General features: G+C 40.6%; 1 pseudogene across 1 annotated transcript; it reads right to left on the bottom strand.

The window, feature by feature from the left end:
- Window positions 1-20,212: 20,212 nt before the first annotated feature.
- LOC307104630 (monocyte to macrophage differentiation factor-like) lies at window positions 20,213-20,968 on the bottom strand (annotated as a pseudogene). The gene has a single exon. The product of its transcript is annotated as a monocyte to macrophage differentiation factor-like (transcript).
- Between the last annotated feature and the right edge of the window lie 1,711 nt (window positions 20,969-22,679).

Here is a 22,679-nt window from a genome sequence, read left to right as displayed (position 1 = left end):
GCAAATCACAAATTTAATAAATATTTTGGCCATTCTGTGCTAGGTATTCCAAGGGATTCGGGATGAATGAGGCAGAGTTCTTTTCTTAAAAAAGATGTCATTTTAATGGGGGAGGGAGGAATCACATACAAAATACTGTAATACTAAGAATGGGGTAAAAATATAATAAAAATGAGAACTGAGGTATAGTTAAGTATCTACCATGTGCCAGGCATTCTTCTAAATAATTTACAGGCCCTATATCAGGTGATCTTGTGATAAGCCTTTGAGAAAGGCAGTGCTATTATTCCTTTTATTTTACAGATGACTGAAGCAGAGAGACGTTAAGTAACTTGTATAAGATTACTTAGCAGTAAGTGCTTAATCTAGTAGTTGATTTTGATAGACTCCGGCACCCCTGCTTTTAAATAAGGGACAGAAAATTTTCCAAGAAAATCAAGAGGATAAAGACATTATTTTCTTACTTATCTGAGAGTCCTCATTTGTAAAATGGGAATAACTATGATGCCTACTTCATATGCATGTCATGAGATTAAGCAAGACAATACCTGTTAAGTACTTCAACATGAGGCTGACATTTATACTCAAGCCATGGTATCAATCTTCCAGGACCTGGTTGAACATGTTTACCCTACTGGAGGCACTTGAACTCACCCAAACCAGATATATACCTTCCCCTCTTGGCACCAGCTGGACACAGACCAGATTTCAGGAGCAGTGGAGGGAGTTCACACTGTCCTAGGCATATATCCAGAGGAACACTCCACAGTATTAACTATTGTTGGTGTGCCAACTCCAGTCACCATCTGAGATTGTTTGTGGACACCTGAGTCAAAAATGTGGCTATCAAGAGTCCTGGAAGCTTTTCTCATTTCTGGTTGGAGAGTTTCAAGGAGAAACTCTAAAAGTGCCATTGAGATTTTTACATAAAATAAAGTTGTTCCACATGCATATTTTCAAATTTTTAAAAAAGTTTTTAAAGCCTTTTTAGAGCAAAGCAGAATATAAATAAAAATGAATGGATGGATATTTATTTTTTTGGAAAATAATAACTACTTCTAGTTACAGAGTAGAATGCCAGGATACAGGTGTTAAAATATTAAACTTAAACTGTGATATATGTTACTTTTCTAGAATTAATCCTGCTCTGTTTAATGAGATGCTGTGAGGTTGTTAACATAGAGGAAATATAATTAATTATTTTTATACTACTATATTAGAGATTGTCACAAAATCTAGTAATAAAATTTAAAATAAACTTTAGCTGAGATATTAAGTAGAAACTATAAAAAAATATGACAGGAGTATTATTTCAAGAACTCAAAAAGTGTTAAAATTTCTCTGACATACAAATTTACTAGAAGAGACCAGATGTTTAAGAAAAGAAAAAAATATTCTAAACATTATACCAGCTGGTGTCCAACAATTATGCTAAAGTATACCCCTTTCTTCAAAACACTAAGGAGTGGGAATGTGATGGTCTATTCACACCAGGAATACTATATCTGAAATTTGTATTTGGTGGTATTTTTAGTCTCACAATATCAAAGACTTTGACAGCCTTCACACACACACACACACACACACACACACACACACACACACCCTCCAAAATAGAAAATCTTATTAGAATTAAATTGCATATAAAAATGTTATTATGTTTAGTTTACTGTATCTTTTAAAAGAATTGATAAATTAGGAAATTTCAAAATTAAGATTTTTTTATGATACTGTTAATTACTGTGTTAAGCTGAATAATAATGCTCCTAAAATGTTCATTCTTAACCCTGAAACTTGTAAAATGTTATTTTACATGACAAAATAAACTTTGTAGATGTGATTAAATTAAGTATCTTGTGATGGGGTGATTATTCTGGATTCTTTGGTGGACTCAATGTAATTCTAAGAGTCCTTATTAGAGGGTGGCAGGAAGGTCAGGGAAAAAAAGCAATATGATGATGGAAGCAGATGACGGAGAAAGTGAATTTGAAGAGACAGGAAAGGGCCGTGGGCCAAGGTCTTTAAAAGCTGCAAAAGGCAAGAAAAGGGGTTCTCCTCTAGAGCTTCTAAAAAGGACCAGTTCTGCTGACACTTGACATTAGTCCAGTAAGACTGAGTTTGGACGTCAGACTTCCAGAACAATAAGATATAAAACTTGCTTCATGTTAAGCCACTATTTTGTGATTAGTTATTAAAGCAGTCATAGGAAACTACTGTAATTACTATTACCAATAATTGTATTTACTGGTAATTAATTGGTTTATTGGCCCAGAACAAAGCAAAGAATGAACAGAAAAACTTACTGACACAAAAAGATTTCAATTCACTCAATGTACACCATTCTTCAGCTGGATCTTACTGAACTGCTCAAATAGAAACTAAAAGCATGAGGTAAAGTCCAATTATTTTATTTTGATTCTAACGAACTTTTTTGTCTAACTTAAAGGCATAAAGATTTTCCTTTATTTTCTAAAAGCCTTATAGATTTATCTCCTATATTTAGGTCTATGATCAGTCTTGGGGTTAAATTTTGAGTATGGTATGAGGTAAATTAATCTTTTTGTAATTAGATATCTAATTCTCCCAGCACCATTTGTTGAAGAGATCATCCATTCTCCTAATAAACTGCTTTGGCACTTTTGAAAAAAATAAAAAAATATTTGTCTCCTTGTGGCTTCTCTGGTCTTTTATCATCCCCTTTCTGTTTCCTCCCTCCTCTTTCTGTCTTAATAGTTCCCTATAAATAAAAATGTCCTGTTGTCATGGTCATGGCTTTTATTTTTTTTTCACATGCCATTATTATTCCACTAGAGGCCTAGTGCACGAAATTCGTGCACTGGGGAGGGTGTCCCTCAGCCCAGCTTGCACCCTCTCTAATATGGGACCCCTCAGGGGATGTCCAACTGCAGGTTTAGGCCCGATCCCTGTGGAATAGGGCCTAAACCTGCAGTTGGACATCCCTCTCACAATCCGGGACCGCTGGCTCCTAACCGCTCACCTACCTGCCTTATTGCCCCCTAACTGCTCCCTTGCTGGCCTGATTGCCCCCTAACTGCTCCTCTGCAGGCCTGATTGCCCCCAAATACCCTCCCCTGATGGCCTGATCACCCCCAAGGCTTTTATTAGTATAGATATGACCCTGCACAGAAAATTTTACTAACCCTGCTTTACAATAAGGGCTTGACGATTGAATCATTAGGACCAGACACCAAGATTTCCTTTCTTTGAATAGTGGAGGGAATACTTATCTTGTCTTTAAGTTGCCCGGAAATTAAAATGAGATAATGACTTAGAAAAGTATAAAAGCACCATATAAAGACAACTGTCTTTTTAATGAAGTGGCAAAATGAAAAACACTTTTTATTCTCCCCTTCCTTCCTTTACAGCTTTTATTTAAACTTTGAAATTTATAAAAATTTCACTCCAATTTTCATTTCTTTACATTCAACATTATTTTGTATTGGTTTCAGGTTTTATATTAGTTACAGAATAGTGGTTAGACAATCATATACTTTACAAAGTGTTCCCCGATATTTCTAGTACCCACCTGGCATCATACCATCATTACAACACTATTGACTATATTCCCTATTTAAGTGACAATGGGTTTACAGGTTCCTTTCAGTCTTTCTTTTGTGTTGCTTGTCCTTCCTTTTCTTTCTCACTTCTTCCCTCATTTTCTTTATATAGTATCTCAATTGGCCATCAAAGCTCAGTGAAGGCACTGGGACACGCTTCATCCATTTTACAGACCAGGAAACTGAGGCCAATTCCAGTTGGCTGTGGAACTTGACTCAGCACACAGGAAGCCCTCAGAGCCATGCTCTTTGCGCTTCCTAAGGGGCAGCGGCCCAGCAAACAGAACAAACCTTCCAGTCAGGCTTCCGAGCCTCTTTCTCAAGCACCTCTTCATTGCGGATGCTCCACATTCTTTCCTCTCCCCCCATTCTTTACTGCCCCCCCTTCTCCGAAGCAGGTGGAAGGCTTCCCACTCACTGCCTAGGCATGCTCTGCTATGGGGCAGGGTGTCCCGAGCTTGCTTTTGGGTCAAGGCAGGAGCAGGAGTCACTGCCTCTGAAGTGTGAAGGCCGCCTGAGCGAGGCCCATTAGCACTGGGAGCTTCTCTGAATCACATCAGTCAGTCCAGTACCCTGCAGTGCAGCACCCCTCCACTGAGGTGGCACCACCCCTCAACCCCCGCCTCAGGGGTGAGGGTCCTTGCCCCTCTGCCAGGAGTCCTTCCATGCCCCTTGATCCCTGGCTGGGCCCACCCACGTCTTGGGGGCACTGCAGAACCTCTGTCTCTCTGCAGATGAGGCAGATCCCTGCCCTAGGTCTCTGCAAAGCTATGAATCTGTGGCCAGAGGCCTGGTCTGGGTCTCAGCAACCACATGCGTGCAATGTTCCCAGGGACCCTGGGAGCGGCTGGGCGAGTCCCGCCTCACCTCCCCAGGGTGCTGATCTCCCCAGGGACCCCTGGGAGAGGCTGGATGGGCCTGGCCACGCCCCCGCAGGTTGCCTACATCCCCAGGGACACCCGGGAGCGGCTGGATGGGCCGGCTAGGCCCCCCGGGTTGCCGATCTCCCGGGGACGCCCCCCTAGGTTGCTGATCTCACCAGGGACCCCCCAGAAATGCTGGATGGGCTGGGCCACACACCCCCCCGGGTTGGCGATCTCCCCAGGGACCCCCAGGAGAGGCTGCATGGGCCCGGCCACGCCCCCCCGGGGTGCCGATCGCCCCAGGGACCCCCGGAACTAAGAGGACTGGGCGCCGCCATCTTGATCTTCTCAATGGCCATATAGGCCACCCGGAGTCCCGCCCCTCAGCCTCCCGCCGGCCCAATCGTGGGCGTAGCGGAGGTGCGGTCAATTTGCATATTTCTCTATTATAAGGTAGGATCTTGTGTTTCTTATTTTACAGGTACCACATTCTAAACAGAGGAAGAATTTTAAAAATAAAGGCTTAACAAAAAAATCAATTGGCTATAAACATAATATCTTATTTCTGGACTCTCTGTTGCCTATCCTTATGGCAGCATGATACTGTTTGGGTTACTATACTGTACCTTATAGTAAGTTTTGAAATTGGGAAGTGAAAGTCCTCCAATTTTCTACCCTTCAAAATTGTTTTTGCCTAGTCCTTTGCATTTCTACATAAATTTTAGGATTGGCTTCTCAATTTCTGCAGGCATTTTAAAAAGTTTTATGTTGATCAATTTAGGGAGAAATGTATCCTATTTCTTAAACCTGAATTGCCCTAGATCTATATGTACCCAGCCATTTCATTAATACTTGGCCCCTCTTGGGTCTTATTATTGGCAGGACAATATTGGTAAAACCTTTTCCTGGAAGAAACTTTCATCTGTTAATTACTGATTCACCTGCTTCAATCACATACCATTTTTCAGGATTAACTATCCATTCTCTCTCTCTCTCTCTCTCTCTCTCTCTCTCTCTCTCTCTCTCTCTCTCTCTCCAGCAGGTACCTTTCCCATGTCCACATGTCCATTTAGCATTGTTCACTTTTGATATGGCTGGCTTGATTTCCACTCAGCCATTCTCTCATTTTGGTCTCATGCCCCGTTCACTTTCAGACTCTGTTCTGCTTTCCTCTTCCAAGAGAATGATGTGGTTCCAAGAGACCCAGAGTTCCTTCATGAAAATGTGAGCATTTACTTCTACCTAGCCTTGTCCAAAGTACAAATGAGGCAATTATGGAACAGCAGATCAGATTTCAGAAAATGTGGCTTCTCTCATTGACCGTGTATTATACCAACTGAGTGATCACAGGCTGTTTATTAACTCCCTATATCAGTTTCCTCAACCAGAAAATGGAGATATTGATAACTTTCCTATCAACCTCACGTAGTTGCTTGCAAGTCAAAGAATCTGACATATAAGAAAGTTCATTAAAAGCAACATAATACATTAGTATAAGATAGTATATTCATTAATCATTTAAAACATATATTTTCCTCCTCAACTAGATTATATGGCAGTATGTTTCTGTGACATCCAGCAGATATATCTGTATACTAGAGGCCCGGTGCATGAAATTCGTGCATGGAGGGGGGTTGTCCCTCAGCCCAGCCTGTACCCTCTCCAATCTGGGACCCCTCAAGGGATGTCCGACTGCCCGTTTAGGCCCAATCCCTAAACGGGCAATCGGACATACCTCTCACAATCCAGGACTGCTGGCTCCCAACTGCTTGCCTGCCTGCCTTCCTGATTGCCCCTAACTGCTTCTGCCTGCCAGCCTGATCACCCCCTAACCACTCTGCTGCCAGCCTGTTTGCCCCCAACTTCCCTCCTCTGCCAGCCTGGTTACCCCTAACTGCCCTCTCCTGCAGGGTTGATCACCTCCAACTGCCCTCCCTTGCAGGCCTGGTCCTTCTCAACTGCCCCCCCTTGCAGGCCGGGTGCCTCCCAACTGCCCTCTCCTGCTGGCCATCTTGTGGTGGCCATCTTGTGTCCACATGGGGGCAGGATCTTTGACCACATGGGGGCAGTTATATTGTGTGTTGCAGTGATGATCAACCTGCATAGTACTCTTTTATTAGATAGGATAGAGGCCTGGTACAGGGGTGGGGGCCAGCTGGTTTGCCCTGAAGGGTGTCCCTGATCAGGGTGGGGTTCCCTTGTGGCGTGGGATGGCCTGAGCGAGGGGCCTGTGGTGGTTTGCAGGCGGGCCACGCCCCCTGGCAACGCAAGTGGAGGCCCTGGTATCTGGAATTTATTTTCCTTCTACAATTGAAACTTTGTAGCCTGGAGCAGAGCCAAGCCTGGAGCTCCCTCCGAGGCCCGCAGCCATTTGTGTTGGGGTTATAATTGAAACTTTGTTGCCTTAAGTGGGTGGGCCCGGCCAGGGTGTGTGGAAAGCTTTGCTTCCCCTGTTGCCGGCGGCAACCCTGGCCTGCTCTCTCAAGCTCCATTCTGCCGCCATTTGTTTGAATTTGTTTACCTTCTATAATTGAAACTTTGTTGCTTGAGTGGAGGCTTAGGCCTGCAACGGCTGGCAGAAAGCTTGGCTTCCTCTGTTACCTAGGCAACCTTGCTCTCTGTGGCTGTAGCCATCTTGGTTTGGGTTAATTTGCATACTCGCTCTGATTGGATGGTGGGTGTGGCTTGTGGGCGTGGCTTGTGGATGTGTCAGAGGTATGGTCAATTTGCATATTTGTCTATTATTAGATAGGATTTTGTGACATCTATATTTTTGTAGTATTATGAGGTGCATAGAAAGGGTTTTATAAATATTTTAGTTAAAATAATAAAATATGTGAAATAGTTAGAAATAATAATTTGGACATGGAACAAGACTGTGTAATTTGGGTGGGCACATGTATGTGTGTGAGTGTGTATATGGGACAAAGAGACAGAGACAGGGACACAGCAGAATGAGAGACAGAGAGAGATACTTCTTTTAATGAACATCTTAAGAGATTCTAGCACTTTGTGAAACCAACCGTGGTATATTGAGCCTTGAAAATCAGTGTACAAAGACTGAAGCATGTACTTAGAGAGAGTCACATATTGAAATTCCATGTCAGGGGTTCATAGTTAAAGACAGTCATACCTCAACCCCACTCACACACAAAAAAACAAATTTTTCATAAAAACAAAAGAATAGTTATTTGTCTTCTTAGTTCCTTAGAAACATAAAGTGTATGAGGCAGCTATAGCAAGTCATCAGTTTTAATCTAAATCTTAGAACACAGATCTGCTTAGGTTTAAATTATTATAGTCATTAAATCTTGATTTCAACAGAGAAGATACCCAAGTCTAAGTGCATGTCACCATATACAGTGGACTCCTGTAAACTCTGTTAGGCCTTTCCTTGTTCTCTCTCACACTCTCCTCATATGTTGACAGAAGTGTCTCCAGAGTTCTGTATGTTTGCTCTCACTTCACACTAGCTAATCCAATAGATTGCACAGTAAGTGTTGCCGCTCTTTCCATGCTCTGACATTTCACACGGGGCCTGGTCTGCACTAAATGCTAGATGAATTGAGTTGATCCCTGGACATTCTTCTTTTCTTCCAACATAATTAAAATGTGTTAATTAAAATCTGCATAGCATTATAGTTTATAAACTGATTACTCTCAAATACTTAACTCCAGAGCACTGTAATTGACTACCTTTCCTGGAATAATCTCTTGCTTAGAAGAGATGTGATCTTAAACTTCAAAGAGCTCCTGTTAGCCTTGAAACTGTGGAAAAAAGAGTACATATGTCCCTCTCATTAGCTAATGGATTCTTAAACAATTGAATCAAATTTCACTTTCTCCAATCCCTGTACTAAAACAGCCATTTCTCTGCACATATTTATTCTGAGATCCCAGGTCTCAATTTAAAATGGAATACAAAACTTCCTGTAAACATGGCTATTGCTCAAGTTCATTTTTGTTCATTTGATTCTTTGGTTCAGTCAGAAATATATTTGAGTGTGCAATAGACATTTCTTTTCTGCTTGGATAGTAGGGAAGGAGAAAAAAATAATGGCAAGTAGGAAGGGAGAGAAAGGCTTATCCAAACACTATCTATATTGAGTTGTAAGATGTATCAATTTTTATTTACCAATGTGCTTTACTTAAAACATTATATTTCCTTCTGGGGCTGAGAGCAATATTGCATTAATATAAAAAGCAAGTAGAAAAACAATTTATACCACATATTTGAACAAATAAACAAATATATTTCTACATCTTCATATCCCTTTCTCAAAAATTAAACAAGACAAAAATATTTTTGAGCTATATAGACATTCCACTTCAATCAAAAATTTCCCTTCAATCAAAAAGTTGCGTACTCTTTCAGCAACTTTAACAAATTAACAGATTCAAAGATACTGAAAACAGAGTGATGGTTGACAGAAGAAAGAAGGGTTGGGGGACTGGGTGAAAGGTGAAAGGATGAACAAATACAAATTGGTAGTCACAAAATAGTCACAGGGACATATAGTACAGCACAGATATTATAGTTAATAATCTATACTAATAACAGGGTAATACGCTAATTAGACCAGATAGACCCGATGTCTTCTGGAGGTCCTTCTGGGCAAAGCCACGGTGGTGGGGGCTGAGGCAGAGGCGGTTAGGGGTGATCAGGCTAGCAAGGGAGAGCTGTTAGGGGCAATCATGTGGTCAGGCAGAGGGATTAGGGGCGATCAGGCAGGCAGGCAGAGTGGTTAGGGGCAATCAGGCAGGCAGAGGCAGTTAGGGGCAATCATGCAGGCAGGCAGAGTGGTTAGGGGTGATCAGACAGGCAGGCAGGTGAGCAGTTAGGAACCAGCAGTCCTAGATTATGAGAGGGATGTCCGACTGCTGGTTTAGGCCCGATCTCTGTGTGGGATCGGGCCTAAACCGGCAGTCGGACATCCCCCAAGGGGGCCCGGATTGGAGAGGGTGCATGCCAGACTGAGGGACCCTTCACCATCCCCCATGCACAAATGTTGTGCACCGGGCATCTAGTATTGTTATAACTATGTATGGTGCCAGGTAGGTAATGAAAATATTTGGGGGATCACTTTGTAAAGTATACCACTGTCAACTACTATGCTGTACACCTGAAACTAATACAAAATAATATTGAATGTAAACTGTAATCGAAAAATAAAATTAAAAAATAATAATGATTCATTTATGATTCCTGAGGGAAATGTTTTAGAAAAAATAAAATAATTCCTTCTAAGATTAAAGCAGGTAGCATGGAAGGTTGAAGGTTTATTTTTCCCCCTAAAGAACCCTTGAGTGGGAGTGGAAGGGGGAAGAAGAAGAAATGTTAACTTGGATCTTACAAGTACAAGTGTATAGAATACTCTAGGGTGAGTGGAACCTGAGAGCTGTCAAAGGAGATTGTCCATGCAGGACTCATGCAGGCAGGGGCCTGGAACCCAGGGCGAAAGTGTTGTTGATCTGGAACCTTTTTGAATTCTACTATAAGTATTTAGGTCTATAAATGTCCCCAAAAGTACTACTGTAGTAATTCCTCATAATTTTGATGTTATGTTTTCATCAATTTTATTCACAATAATTTATAATTTCCCTTCTGACTTTCTCATTTGTGCTACTTAGAAAATGGTTTTTGAAAATTGTCTAAATATTTGGCATATCACAAATATCTTTCTTTATTGATGTTTATGTGTAGTTTAAATTCTTTTTAGTTAAAGAACATAATTTGCCCTAGCTGGTTTGGCTCAGTGGAGAGCATGTCGGCCTCTGGACTCAGGGGTCCTGGGTTCAATTCTGGTCAAGGGAACATGCCTAGGTTGCAGGCTCGATCCCCAGTTGGGGGTGTCCAGGAGGCAACCGATCAATGACTCTCACTCATCATTGATGTTTCTATCTCTCTCTCCCTCTTCCTTTCTCTCTGAAATCAATAAAAATATGTTATAAAAAATAAAGAACATAATTTGTGTCTTTCAATTATTTTAAAGTCATTGAAATTTGCAGCTTAGAATAGTATATACCTTTATAAATGCAATCGTGTATGCAAAAATAATATACATTTTACTCTTGTTGGATGGAGTGTTCTAAGAGTGTCAGTTAGGTTAAACTGGTTCACTGTTGTTCAAGTCTTTCATGTTCTAACAGTTTTGTTGTTGTTGTTTACTTATTCTATCAATTACCATGAGAATAGTATTGAAAAACTCCAACTTTAGTTATGAAATTATTTTTCCTTTTAACTCTATTATTTTTATGCATTGTATTTTGAAACTCTATTATTAGGTAAATACATATTTACTGCATGCTATGTCTTCTTGATAAACTGACCTCATTATTATTATGTAATGACACTCTTTATGTCTAGTAATATTCCTTGTTCTGAAGTCTACTTTCCCTTGTAGTAATATGGTCATTCCAACTTTTCCATAATGTATTTTCCATATGCCTTTACTTTTAACATATCTATTTTTTATGTTAAAAACTTCCTTATAGACAATATATAGTTGATTCTTGTTTATTTAGTGTGACAATTTCTATTTTTTTTATTGGGCATTTAGATCATTCTACATCTATATATATAAAACTCTAATATGCAAATAGACCAAATGGCAGAATAACCGAACAACTGAACAACCAGTCACTATGACGTGCACTCACCACCAGGGAGTGCATGCAGAACATGCCAGGTATTGGCAGCAGGCGGCAGAATGTGGAACCTGGTGGGCGTCAGCTGCGGCAGGATGGTGGAGCAGGTGAGCAGGGACGCTAGACCAAGGTGGGTGCCAGTCACTGTCATCGAAATAAGCCTCTGGTGGTCACTGAAAATTCTTTGCTCCCGCGCACTGCGGTCCTGCCCGGCGCTCACACCTGCTGCCGGTGCTGGCCCTGCTTGCACCCGCTGCTGGTGCCCACTGCCGGCCCCAATTGCTTGGTGCCATTGGCTGGTGCCGGAGCCGCCACTTGCACCCACTGCCGGTGCTGGCACCCCTCACACCCCAGCCAGTGCTGGAGCTGCTGCTCGCACCTGGAGCCGGCGCCGGAGCCACTGCTCACACCCACTGCTGGTCCCAATTGCTCAGTGCCATCAGTGGATGCAAGCAGTGACTGCCAGCCCTGATCACCCCTGAGGGCTTCTCCACCTTCCCCTGCTTCTGAGTGATAGGGGCATCAGCTGCCACTCGCACCTGCTGTCAGCACCTGCCCCACGTGTACTCACTGCTGGCGCCAGCCCCAATCACTTGGCGCCACCAGTGGGTGCGAGTGGGGATGGCACCGTCAGCATGTGGGAGGATTGGCAGCGGGAGCAGGGCTGCCAGCAGACAGGGGATTGGGGACCGTGGCAGGAGGGGCCGGGCAGGGGGATGGTGGATGCACCGAGACCCGCCCCTGTGCCCACCACAGCCTCGCAGCCCACAGTTCCTTTCAAGGTGCATGAATTCATTCACTGGGCCCCTAGTATAATATAATATTGACACAGTTGCTTTTAAATCCATTTACTTGCTGTTTATTTTCTGCCTATTCTATTCTCTCCTCTTATCTGCCTTCTTTTAGATTGAATATATTTTATGATTAATTTTCATTTTCACTATTAGATTTTCATTTTACCTTTTGTAATAAAATGTAGTGGCAGTCTAAGCTTTATAATATGCAATTTCATGTTTCATAGTCTGCTTTCAGATAATGCAATACCAGTTAACATGTAAAGCAAAATTTTTACAACAATACTAGTATAATTCCAGTTCCTCCTTTCATTTTTTTGTACTATGGCTGACATAGATTATATTTTCTTTATCTTAAAGTCCCCACAGCAAATTGTTTCTATTTTGCCTTAGTCAGTTCACTTTAAAAGTGAGAATAAGTATAAAAATATTATTTTATGTTTACTTCACTTATGTTCTTTCTAGTATTTTAATTTAAATCAGTTTCCATGTAGTTATTATACTCCTGTCTGACAAACTTCCTTTAACATTTTTTATGTCCAAAAGCCATCACTCCATTGTTTTCTAGCAGCATATGTTTGATAAGAAGTCTGCTATAACTCTTATCTTTGTTTCTATATACTTAATATATCTTTTCCTTTGGCTGTATTTAAGACTTTATCATTGATTTAAATTAATTTGGCTATACTATATGTAACTGTGTTCTTTTTATTTATTGCTTTATTAAAATGTAGTTCTGCTTTTGATATGTGTTGTGCTTAGGGTTTTTCTACAATTCTTGAATATGTAATTTGATTTCTTTCATTATTTTTGACAAATTCTCAGTCATTATTTCTTTTTTTTAAATTTAAATTCTTTATTGTTTAAAGTATTACATAAGTCTCCGTTTCCCCCATTGACCTTTCCCAGGCGGCCCACACCCTCAGCACTTGCCCTAACACCCCACCACCACCACCATTTGTGTCCATTGGTTATGCTCATATGCATGCATACAAGCCCTTTGCTTGATCTCTTACCCCCTCACCCCTCACCTTCCCTCACAGGTTCAACAGTCTGTTCGAAGCTTCTATGACTCTGGTTCTATTTTTGTTCATCAGTTTATGTTGTTCATTATATTCCACAAATTAATGAGATCATGTAATATTTATCTTTCTCTGACTGGCTTATTTTGCTTAGCATACTGTTCTCCAGGTCCATTTATGCTGTTGAAAATTGTAAGAATTCCTTCTTTTTTATAGCAGCATAGTATTCTATTGTGTATATGTACCAGAGTTTTCTTATCCATTCATCTGCTGAAAGGTACTTAGGCTGTATCCAAATCTTAGCTATTGTAAATTGTGCTGCTATGAACATAGGAGTGCATGTATCCTTTCTGATTGGTGTTTCTGTTTTCTTGGGATATATTCCTAGAAGTGGGATTACTGGGTCAAACGGAAGTTCCATTTTTAATTTTTTGAGGAAACACCACACTGTTCTCCACAGTGGCTGCACCAGTCTGCATTCCCACCAGCAGTGCAAGAGGGTTCCTTTTTCTCCACATCCTCTCCAGCACTTATTGTCTGTTGATTTATTGATGATAACTATTCTGACAAGTGTGAGATGGTACCTCATTGTTGTTTTGATTTGCATCTCTCGGATAATTAGTGACTTTGAGCATCTATATATATGATAGGCTAATATGCAAAGTGTCCCCTCGGGAGTTCCACCTGGAGATCAGGAGTTTGAGTACTTGCTATGACGTGCGCTGACCACCAGGGGGTGACACGGAATGAAGGAAGGCCCCGGCCAGCAGCCAGAAGGCCCCTATCAGACCAGATCGCTGGCCAGGCCTACGGATCTGACCCATGCACAAATTTCATGCACTGGGCCTCTAGTGTTTTCATATTTCTCTTGGCCTTCTGTATGTCTTCTTTCAAAAAGCATCTATTTAGGTCCTTTTCCCAATTTTTGATTGGATTGTTTATCTTCCTTTTTTTTTAAGTTGTATGAGTTCCCTATAAATTTTGGAGATTAAACCCTTTCAGAGATAACATTGGCAAATACGTCCTCCCATGCAGTTTCTTGTTGTTTTGTTGATCTTTTTTTTTTTTTTCACTGTGCAAAAGCTTTTTATTTTGGTGTAGTCCCATTTGTTTATTTTCACCTTAGTTTCCATTGCTCTAGAAGCTGTATTAGTAAATATATTATTACCACAAATGTCTGCTACTTTGCTGCGTATGGCTTCTTCTAAGATTTTTATGGTTTCCCGTATTATGTTTAAATCCTTTATCCATTTTGAGTTTATTTTTGTGTATGGTGTAAGTTGGTGGTCTAGTTTGATTTCTTTGCATGTATCTGTCCAATTTTCCCAACACCATTTATTGAAGAGACAATCCTGACTCCATTGTATGCTCTTGCCTCTTTGTCAAATATTAATTGAGCATAATGGCTTGGGTCAATCTCTGGGTTATCTGTTCTGTTCCATTGGTCTATATGTCTGTTCTTGTGCCAGTACCAGGCAGTTTTGAGGATAGTGGCTTTGTAGTATAGCTTGATATCTGGTATTGTGATCCTTCCAACTTTGTTCTTCTTTCTCAAAATTGCTGCAGTTATTCGGGATCTTTTTTTATTCCAGACGAATTTTTGGAAAGTTTGTTCTAGGTATTTGAAGTATGCCATTGTTATTTTAATGGGGATTGCATTGAATCTATAAATTGCTTTGGGTAAGTATGGACATTTTAATGATGTTGATTCTACCAATCCATGAACACAGTATATTCTTCCATTTGTTTATTTCTTCCTCTATCTCTTTTTTCAGCATCCTGTAATTTTCTGAGTATAGGTTCTTTACCTCCTTGGTTAAATTTATTCCTAGTTTCTTAATTTTTTGGTTGTAATGGTAAATGGATTAGTGTGGACCCTAATCCAATGACTGATGTCCTTATATGAAGAGGCAAGTTTGGACATAGAGATACATATAGGGAGATGCATGTGAAGAAAGAGGTGGAGATTGGAGTGATGAGTCTACAAGCCAAAGAATGCTAAGGATTGCTAGTAACCACCAGAAGCTAAGAGTCATAGAGCACATTCTTCCTCAGAACCTCCAGAAAGAACCAACCCTGCCAAGACCTTGACTTTGGACTTTTTGCCTCCAAAACTTTGAGGAAATAAATTTTTGTTTTTTTAAGAAACCTAGTTTGTGATATTTGTTATGGGAGTCCTAGAAAACTGATACAGAACCTAAAATTACACTTTTCTGTTTAGCAATAGATGAAATAATGGACTAACATGTAACTTATAAACCATTTGTCCTATATAATAAAAGCATAATATGCTAATTAGACTGAATGACCTTCCGGATGAAGCCGGGACTTCTAGGGAAGCTCCGGTCCCAGGTGCCTGCTGGTGGCTGGAGGGAAGCCTGGGTCCCAGGTGCCAGAGGGAAGCCGATGCCAGCAGCTGGGGGAAGGAAGGCCTACTCTTGCATGAATTTTTTGCATCGGGCCTCTAGTAAAACTATAAAAAGTAGTTAATCACTTAAAGCTGAATGGTATGATAGATTTTCGTGATGTGTCTGTGTGTGTGTTTGTGTGTGTGTGTTTTAAGGGAATGGAATTATATTCTGTCACAGTATGTTGCAGAGATTATATCTCTACAATTAATACCACTGCTTATAACATTAACATAACATTATTATAATAGACAAAGAGACAATTACAGTGAAACAATTAAATTGTGGACTCTAGACTTAGACTGCAAGTGTTTGAGATCTACCTTTGTCATTTACTATCTATGTGACCATAGGCAGATCATTAAATCTCTTTGCCTCAGTTTTTCCACCTGTAAAATGGAAATGAGCGATTGCCTTCTGAAGTTAAAGGGAAGATTAAAAACAAGTAGCAATGCTTAATGATTATATTATTATGCACCAATTAGGGCTCACCTTGTCCTTCGTATCAAAGACAGGTCCCTGTGAATAAGTTAGGAAAACTGAACTGCACTTCAGCATTTCCATGCCACTGACATGGTCCAGATTTAAAAGAGAACATCAGTTTCCACCTTCTTCTCCCTAAACCATAAGTCACTCTTCTTCCTCTGCATAGTGTGATTTTTCCAAAATATACTAATAGAATACAATGCACACATGGAGATGGTGGAAAATATCCTATTAACACTTAGTACAAATCAATGAAGACATTTTGTTTAATGCAAAAAAATATAGGTGGAAAAGAAATTAATTCATTCTTTCACAATTAAAAGGCACAAATGCAGCAGATATGTCAGTAACCAAACTCCCACATTACATCTTCTTTGGAAGGCTTATTCATATTTTTGGTCTCATAATAAAAAATTATTGACTTGGAAAAAATAAAACTTCTAGCCAATATATTTTAGAAGAGTAGTTAAACTACGAAGTCATTTTTTTTCTGTTGGCCCAGTTAGAATATATTTTATATTTTTTGATATTTGATTAAAAATAACTTTAAGTATCTTTTATAGAATTTCTATTATTTTGTGAAGAAGTTTTGTTGTAATATAAAATGGAAATAATAATTTTTGTTATGCAATTTAATCTTCCAAAAATATTTATTCAGCAACTTCTATTTGTCAAAGTCTCCTTAATATTGGGGCAATACAGTTAAATTATAAGGCATGGATTCTTCTCCCAAAATGCTAATTGAATTTTTAGGAAATACTCAACAAATAAGCATGCTATAAAATGCTTAATTATTTGATGGAGACAATAACTGCCATCTTTTTTAAGAATGGGAGATATAGGAGGAGCTCCTAGGATTCAGATAGTCAGGAAAGATTTCATAAAAGAGGTAAAAAGGAGCTGAGACTTAAGGGATGAATGTATTTTAGAGATAAGCCAATATTAGAGAGGAGATGTTACATATAGACAACCCCAGAATAATCAGGGGCATGAAGAGTTGAATGGACTTTGTGCACAAATAAGGAATGAAGACTCACTGGATCACAGGCTGCAAATGGAGAACACATGATGATAAAGTCAGGTAGGCCGTCAGCATCACTAGATTTGTCAATATAACTATTTTTGGCCATTTTTAAAACTGAAACTAAACAGAAAATTTATCATTTTAATTCAGGTACAATGGGAAGCAAACTAAATAAATAAGCTTTTCTCTGCCAAGGATGCTGGTGTTTTCACACTTCCCTACAAAAGGACCCAGGATATTTTGTGGGTTATGCAGATTGGGTTCCTAGGAAGGAAAAAAGAAAATACACACACACACACACACACACACACGATGATAATGAGGGAGCAGGTAAGGAAGGAAGCCTGATAAAGGCATTTATAATTTTGCTTATGCAAAATAGAGACAGACTCATACATAGTGAGCAGGCTGACAGCTATGTTAGGGGGAGGTGGGGGAGTCTATAGGGAGGATAGATGGCAATGGAAGGAAACTTGACTTGGAGTGGTGAAACACAATACAGTGTACAGATAATGTGTTGTGGAATTGAGCACCAGAAACCTGTATAATTTTTTTAACCAGTGTCACCCTAATAAATTCAATAAAAAGAAAAAAATATATATAATAAAGTAATTTTGTTTGTGCAGATGAAAAATATCAGTGATTCCAAACAGAGGAATATACTGCTAACTTAAAGTTTCTATGTAAAGAATATGATGTAAATACAGATAATCAAAATGAAAATGCCAGGTGTCAAGCATACAGTAAAATCCATAATAATTGTCCAATGAATAAATGAACAAAATTTTCATGAAAATATATTTAGCACAAATATTTGTCACTTATGAATTAGAACTGATCTTTAGTAAGACTATGTGAGTATATGTGTCAGGCAATGATGTAGTGAATAATAACAAAACAATTAACATCTATTAAATGCTTTAATGTATCAGGAATTTAATAAGCACTATTTTATGTAATCCTCATAATAATTTAATAAGTAGGTGCTATTATTCTGCATTTAGGAAGCTGAAACCAGTAAACATTAAAGCTGGGGGTGAGCACTTAGGTTTGGTCTGGTTGGCTCCAGAGGTCACACTTTTTACCACCAGCCTCTACTCTCTTAACAGAACTTGAGGTCTGATTGCTGTAATTACATGTTGCCTTTCAAACTAATGAGTATGATAATTTTTTAATATTATGGTTTGAGATTTTAAATGAAAATTTTATATTTCAGTCAGAGCTCCCCTTCACACCTCAAGAAACTAAATTTAGATGTACTGGGAATCTAAAGCAATCATATGCATATTACACATAGACTCCTCCCAAGTAATAGGATCTCACCCAGAGATCAGATTTACATAGGATTGACGAGTACTTCTGATAACAATTTCCATCTGATTTCAATATAACATTATCTCTTCTTGTACCAGCCCATAAAAGTCAGGCCTGGGGTGCAATGGGTGGGCACCTCATATCCAGAATTATATCATCTACCAGACCAACATATAGTCCCCTTCCCTTGTTTAGCAATAACTATGTTGAAATATAATGAAATATATTTCAGAAGGGATTTTTTTTTTGTATTTGTTGATACATGCCTCCTAATTTCAGGACCATATTTTAAAACATGATTTCTAATGAAAAATAATTCCTCAAAACTTTCCTATTTTGTCAAAGATCAAAATAGCATACCCCCCCCCCTTTTGTGTGCTCTCCACACTGTCCCTGGTTCTTTCTAAAAGCACAGTTCTTTTTTTTTTTACAAATCCAAGTAACAATTTTATTCTGGTCTACAGTACACATTTTTATACATTTCAGTGGTTTTGACAGCGTTACAGTTGGGCAAACTTTAAATGAATCCACAGGAGTTAATATATTAAAATATACACAATAAAACAGCAGGCATCCGGATGTTGAGACTCATGCAGGTAGGGGGTGATGACGGAGGACCTCGCCTATGTAAGAGACACCAGAGAATATCAGTTCTTCTGTCCTTCATCCCCATATAATTCACCGAAATCAGAGAATTCTTCACACACCCACACACAAAATAAACTCTCTTTGAAAGTCTTATCAGTACAAAAATTCAATAGAAGCCTAAATGTATCATCCAACCAACAGCTCCATTGACCAAACCTGTTACTAGGAAACAGCCACTGCCGGCACCTGATCTAAAGGCAAGGCTGTCTCATTCATTAAAACACCAAAAGGAGATTAACCAATGAAGCAGCTAATGTGTTAGTCTTAATATAAGACACTGAGGGAAAACCAAAGGTAATATATTAAATACCACTCCACTAAGCCAGGATATAACCCATGGACTACAGATACATGCTTTAAATACTTTTCTACCTGAAAGGAAAAAAGTGTATGGGGAGATATAGAAGAAAGGTAGAAATGTAAATTTATGCATCTAATTCCACAGTTTAAAAATGAACATCAAACTGATAATATAGAGCTAGGTGACAATGACTTAACCATCGGGCACCAAAGAGGCAATGCCACTGTTGACGGTAATCCCTAACCCACTTTGGGAGTTTCAGCCGATGGCCAACCACCTGTACGAGAGCACAGGCTGAGGAGGACCCTGAAGAAAGAGAACAGGGCAAAGGTACAGAGAAAAAGGTGCCTCTTTTGAAAAAGTTAATGGATATCAAAATACTTCATCATTAGTAAACCAAACTAGGTCAAGGATGTGGCCCAAAGCAGCCCGGAACTCGGGAGTCAGAGGTTGACAGAAACGTCCGGAGAACTGCGGGTTTAAAAATTGGCAATTTCTCAGGTCTCCTGAAACCATCAGAAGAGGTACAATGTTGGTTCGCCTGTGGAATGTGGACAGCTTGCTGCCAGAATGCACATGGACGAGGACCCACAGAGATGCGTGTCCATGGAACTTGTTTTTTTTAAAAAATGTACAAAAAACCGAAGTTACTGTTTAAAAAAGAACCATGCTGTGTCAGGATGAAACATGGTGAAAGTAGTGTGAGTTCTGCCCATGGTTCTGTACACAGCTGAGGGGAAAGGGGTAGAAACGAGTTTCTCTTCAAAAGGAAGCTTTGCTGTTGCACTGACTTCAACAACCCAACTAGTGATTTAGAAAAACCCATGTAGTAAAGTCTGTAAAATCAAAATACAAAATTCTGGTTTGTAAACATCAGTTGGCCAAGTCTATCCAGAGTCCTGCATGACAAGTGGAATGGAATGAATAATTAATCACTACCTAAACGAATTCGTTCTGGAGCATTCCAGAACACAGCAGTGATACTTTCACAGTAATTACAGTCAGACTATATAAAGAAAGTCAGTGCAGTTGTCTTTTTCCTCCTCCTGTGCAATATTCATCTCTTGCCCCTCTCCCCAGTGCCATCGCTGAAATGATACTGGTGCGGACACCTGGGGCAGACCAGTCATAAATGGCTCACGAAGTCTGGGGGGCTACGGTAAAGATACTTCCAGGTGGCACAGTAATGCACAGCAGCTGCCATGGCCACAAACAGGTGCCAGATGGCATGGGCGAACGGGATGCCATCGCTCTTGAAGAAGACCAGGCCCAGGCAGTAAATCAGGCCCCCACAGGCGAGCTTGTGAAATCCCTCGGTGTTGTTCATTGATGTCACCACCAAGGTTGGAGAGAAGCCCATTGTGAGATAGAAAAAGAGCTCAACCACCTTATACTTTTCGTGGTAGAGAAATACATAAATGGTTCCTCCAGCTGCCATGAGCCAGATAAACCAATGCATATGAGATGCCAGGGGTCCAAGTTCACGGAGATTTCACCATGGCGCATAAGATGCAGCAATGAAGAAACAGATAACCATTCTATCACACATCTGGAAACATTGCTCCACTGTCCTTAGGTGGCTTTTTCCCTGACACCATGTGAAATACTGTGGAGACGATGAAGAGGGAACAGAGGCCCATGCCATAAATCCATGCTGCTATCTTCTCCCAGCAGTCGTCAGACAGCCGATGGAGGCGGGCGCTGCCCACGATGGCCGGGACAGTGAGGAATGCATGTGTGTAACAGTTAGCAGCATGTTCATAACAAGTTGGTTTGTAGCGGCCATTGGCTGGGGCCCGGTGGTTCATGAACCGCTGGAATCAATTCTGGAACCGCATTGATCCTCCGCTCCTCCTCCCGGGTGGGGAGCTCCGTCTCATCAGCACCGGAGGCCCTCATGGGCTTGGGTTGCTCTGGAGGCCGCCCAGGTGCACCACGGACCGCTTGGTGGGGCAGGGCCCGAGTGGGTCAGGCCGGGGATCGGGATGGAGCCGGGACCAGATCCTACAAGCACAGTTCTGATTAAGGAACTCCTCTGCTTAAAAAGCTCCAAAGGCTATCTATCTAAAGGCTGCTTAACTCACATTAGTAATCAAGGTCTTTTATAATCTGTACCCAAGCTATTTTTCTAACTTTTTTCCTTAACACTTTCTACGTGCCCCAAACTATGCCATTCCCCAAATATTCCATTTAGTTTCAGAACTCAGAGCCTTTGATCCTGCTATTTCTTCAATGTAGAATATACTCTCTACTCTTGTTCTTCACCAATACAGTAATCCTCCTTTGCCTCCAGGTCTCCATTAAGTGTCACATTCTCTACCAAGTCTTCTGTAACCTTGGATGCTTCCAGTCAGAATTCTTTTCTGTTCCCTCTGAGTCCACATGGCTTGGTGCTTATGCTCTTGTTTAATATTTATCATAATCTAACAGGCTATGAATGCCTATATCCTGTTTTTCCTACTAGATTGTGAGTTTCTTGTACACATAAATAATGGCTTATTCATATTGGTACTTTGTGTCCTAACCCAGAAATTTGAGTGAACAAAGAAAAACCATGAAGAGACAAAATGGTGGCAGAATAGACGGACGTGTCCTGAGCCGTGTCCCAGAGCAAATAGAGTGAGCGGCTGAAAAGAATAGAATTCAGCCCAGATTGGCAAAGGAGGCTCAGCTGGTGAGACAGTTTGCAGCTGCGAAGGGCAGAGGTCCCCTGGAGAAAGGTAAAATCAAGGATCTAGGCAGGAGAGTCTGCCGGACCTCTGTGCCCAGAGGGTCAGGGAGAAACTGCCGGTGCCGAGCAGTGTCCCTGGGGACAGGCAAAGCGTCTGAGAGTGAGAAAAGGGTCCAAGGAACTGTGAGAGACAGGGGATTTTGGACTTCGGACTCTGGATTCTGGATCTGCGCTCAGAGGTAGCCCTGAGGGTTGGCCTGACCGCGAAGTGCCAGCAAGAGAGGAGCTTGCAGAGACGCAGTCCTTCCCCGCTCTGGGGCCTGTGCCTTTCTCCACTGAACCTAGTTCGTAGGACCTTTCGGATACAGACACCCACCCGTGGCTGAGGTGCGGGAGAAGGTGTGGACTTGTGGAATCTGGGGAGAGGAGGAGGTCCAGAAGAGGTGGTAGTGAGTCTGGTGTTGAGTCATACCTGAGCCCGGGTCCTGGGCCACCATTTTCTCCTGAGAGATAACCCCTCCCTCCAGTCTCCAGGCAACCAATACAGCCACACCCACATTCCACCCTGAATGATACAAAGGAATCTGAATAGTCCCTGAGAGTCCACAGGAACTGGCCCCAGCAACGGGAAACTGAGAAACAGTACAGTACAGACAACTGGGATCATAAGCCAGCCAAAGGAACGACACTTCACTTTTTTCACTTTTATTTTTTTATTATTTTGTTACCCCCCTTTTCTTTCTTTTTTTTCCTTCTTTTCTTTGTTTTCCTGTTTTTGTTTGTTGCTTTATTTTCTATTTATTTTCCCATCACTATATTTTATTTTAATTTGCTATTTTTATTTTTATACCATTTTTTAAATAAATTTTTTGTAAATTTATTATTATTATTTTCTTCTCATTCTCTTTCTTCTTATCTACTC

This window comes from Cnephaeus nilssonii (assembly GCF_951640355.1).
Source record: "Cnephaeus nilssonii genome assembly, chromosome: 8".
Lineage (NCBI taxonomy): Eukaryota > Metazoa > Chordata > Mammalia > Chiroptera > Vespertilionidae > Cnephaeus > Cnephaeus nilssonii.
The sequence above is the reverse complement of the archived record's forward strand: the minus strand, read 5'-3'. Positions and strand labels throughout refer to the sequence as shown.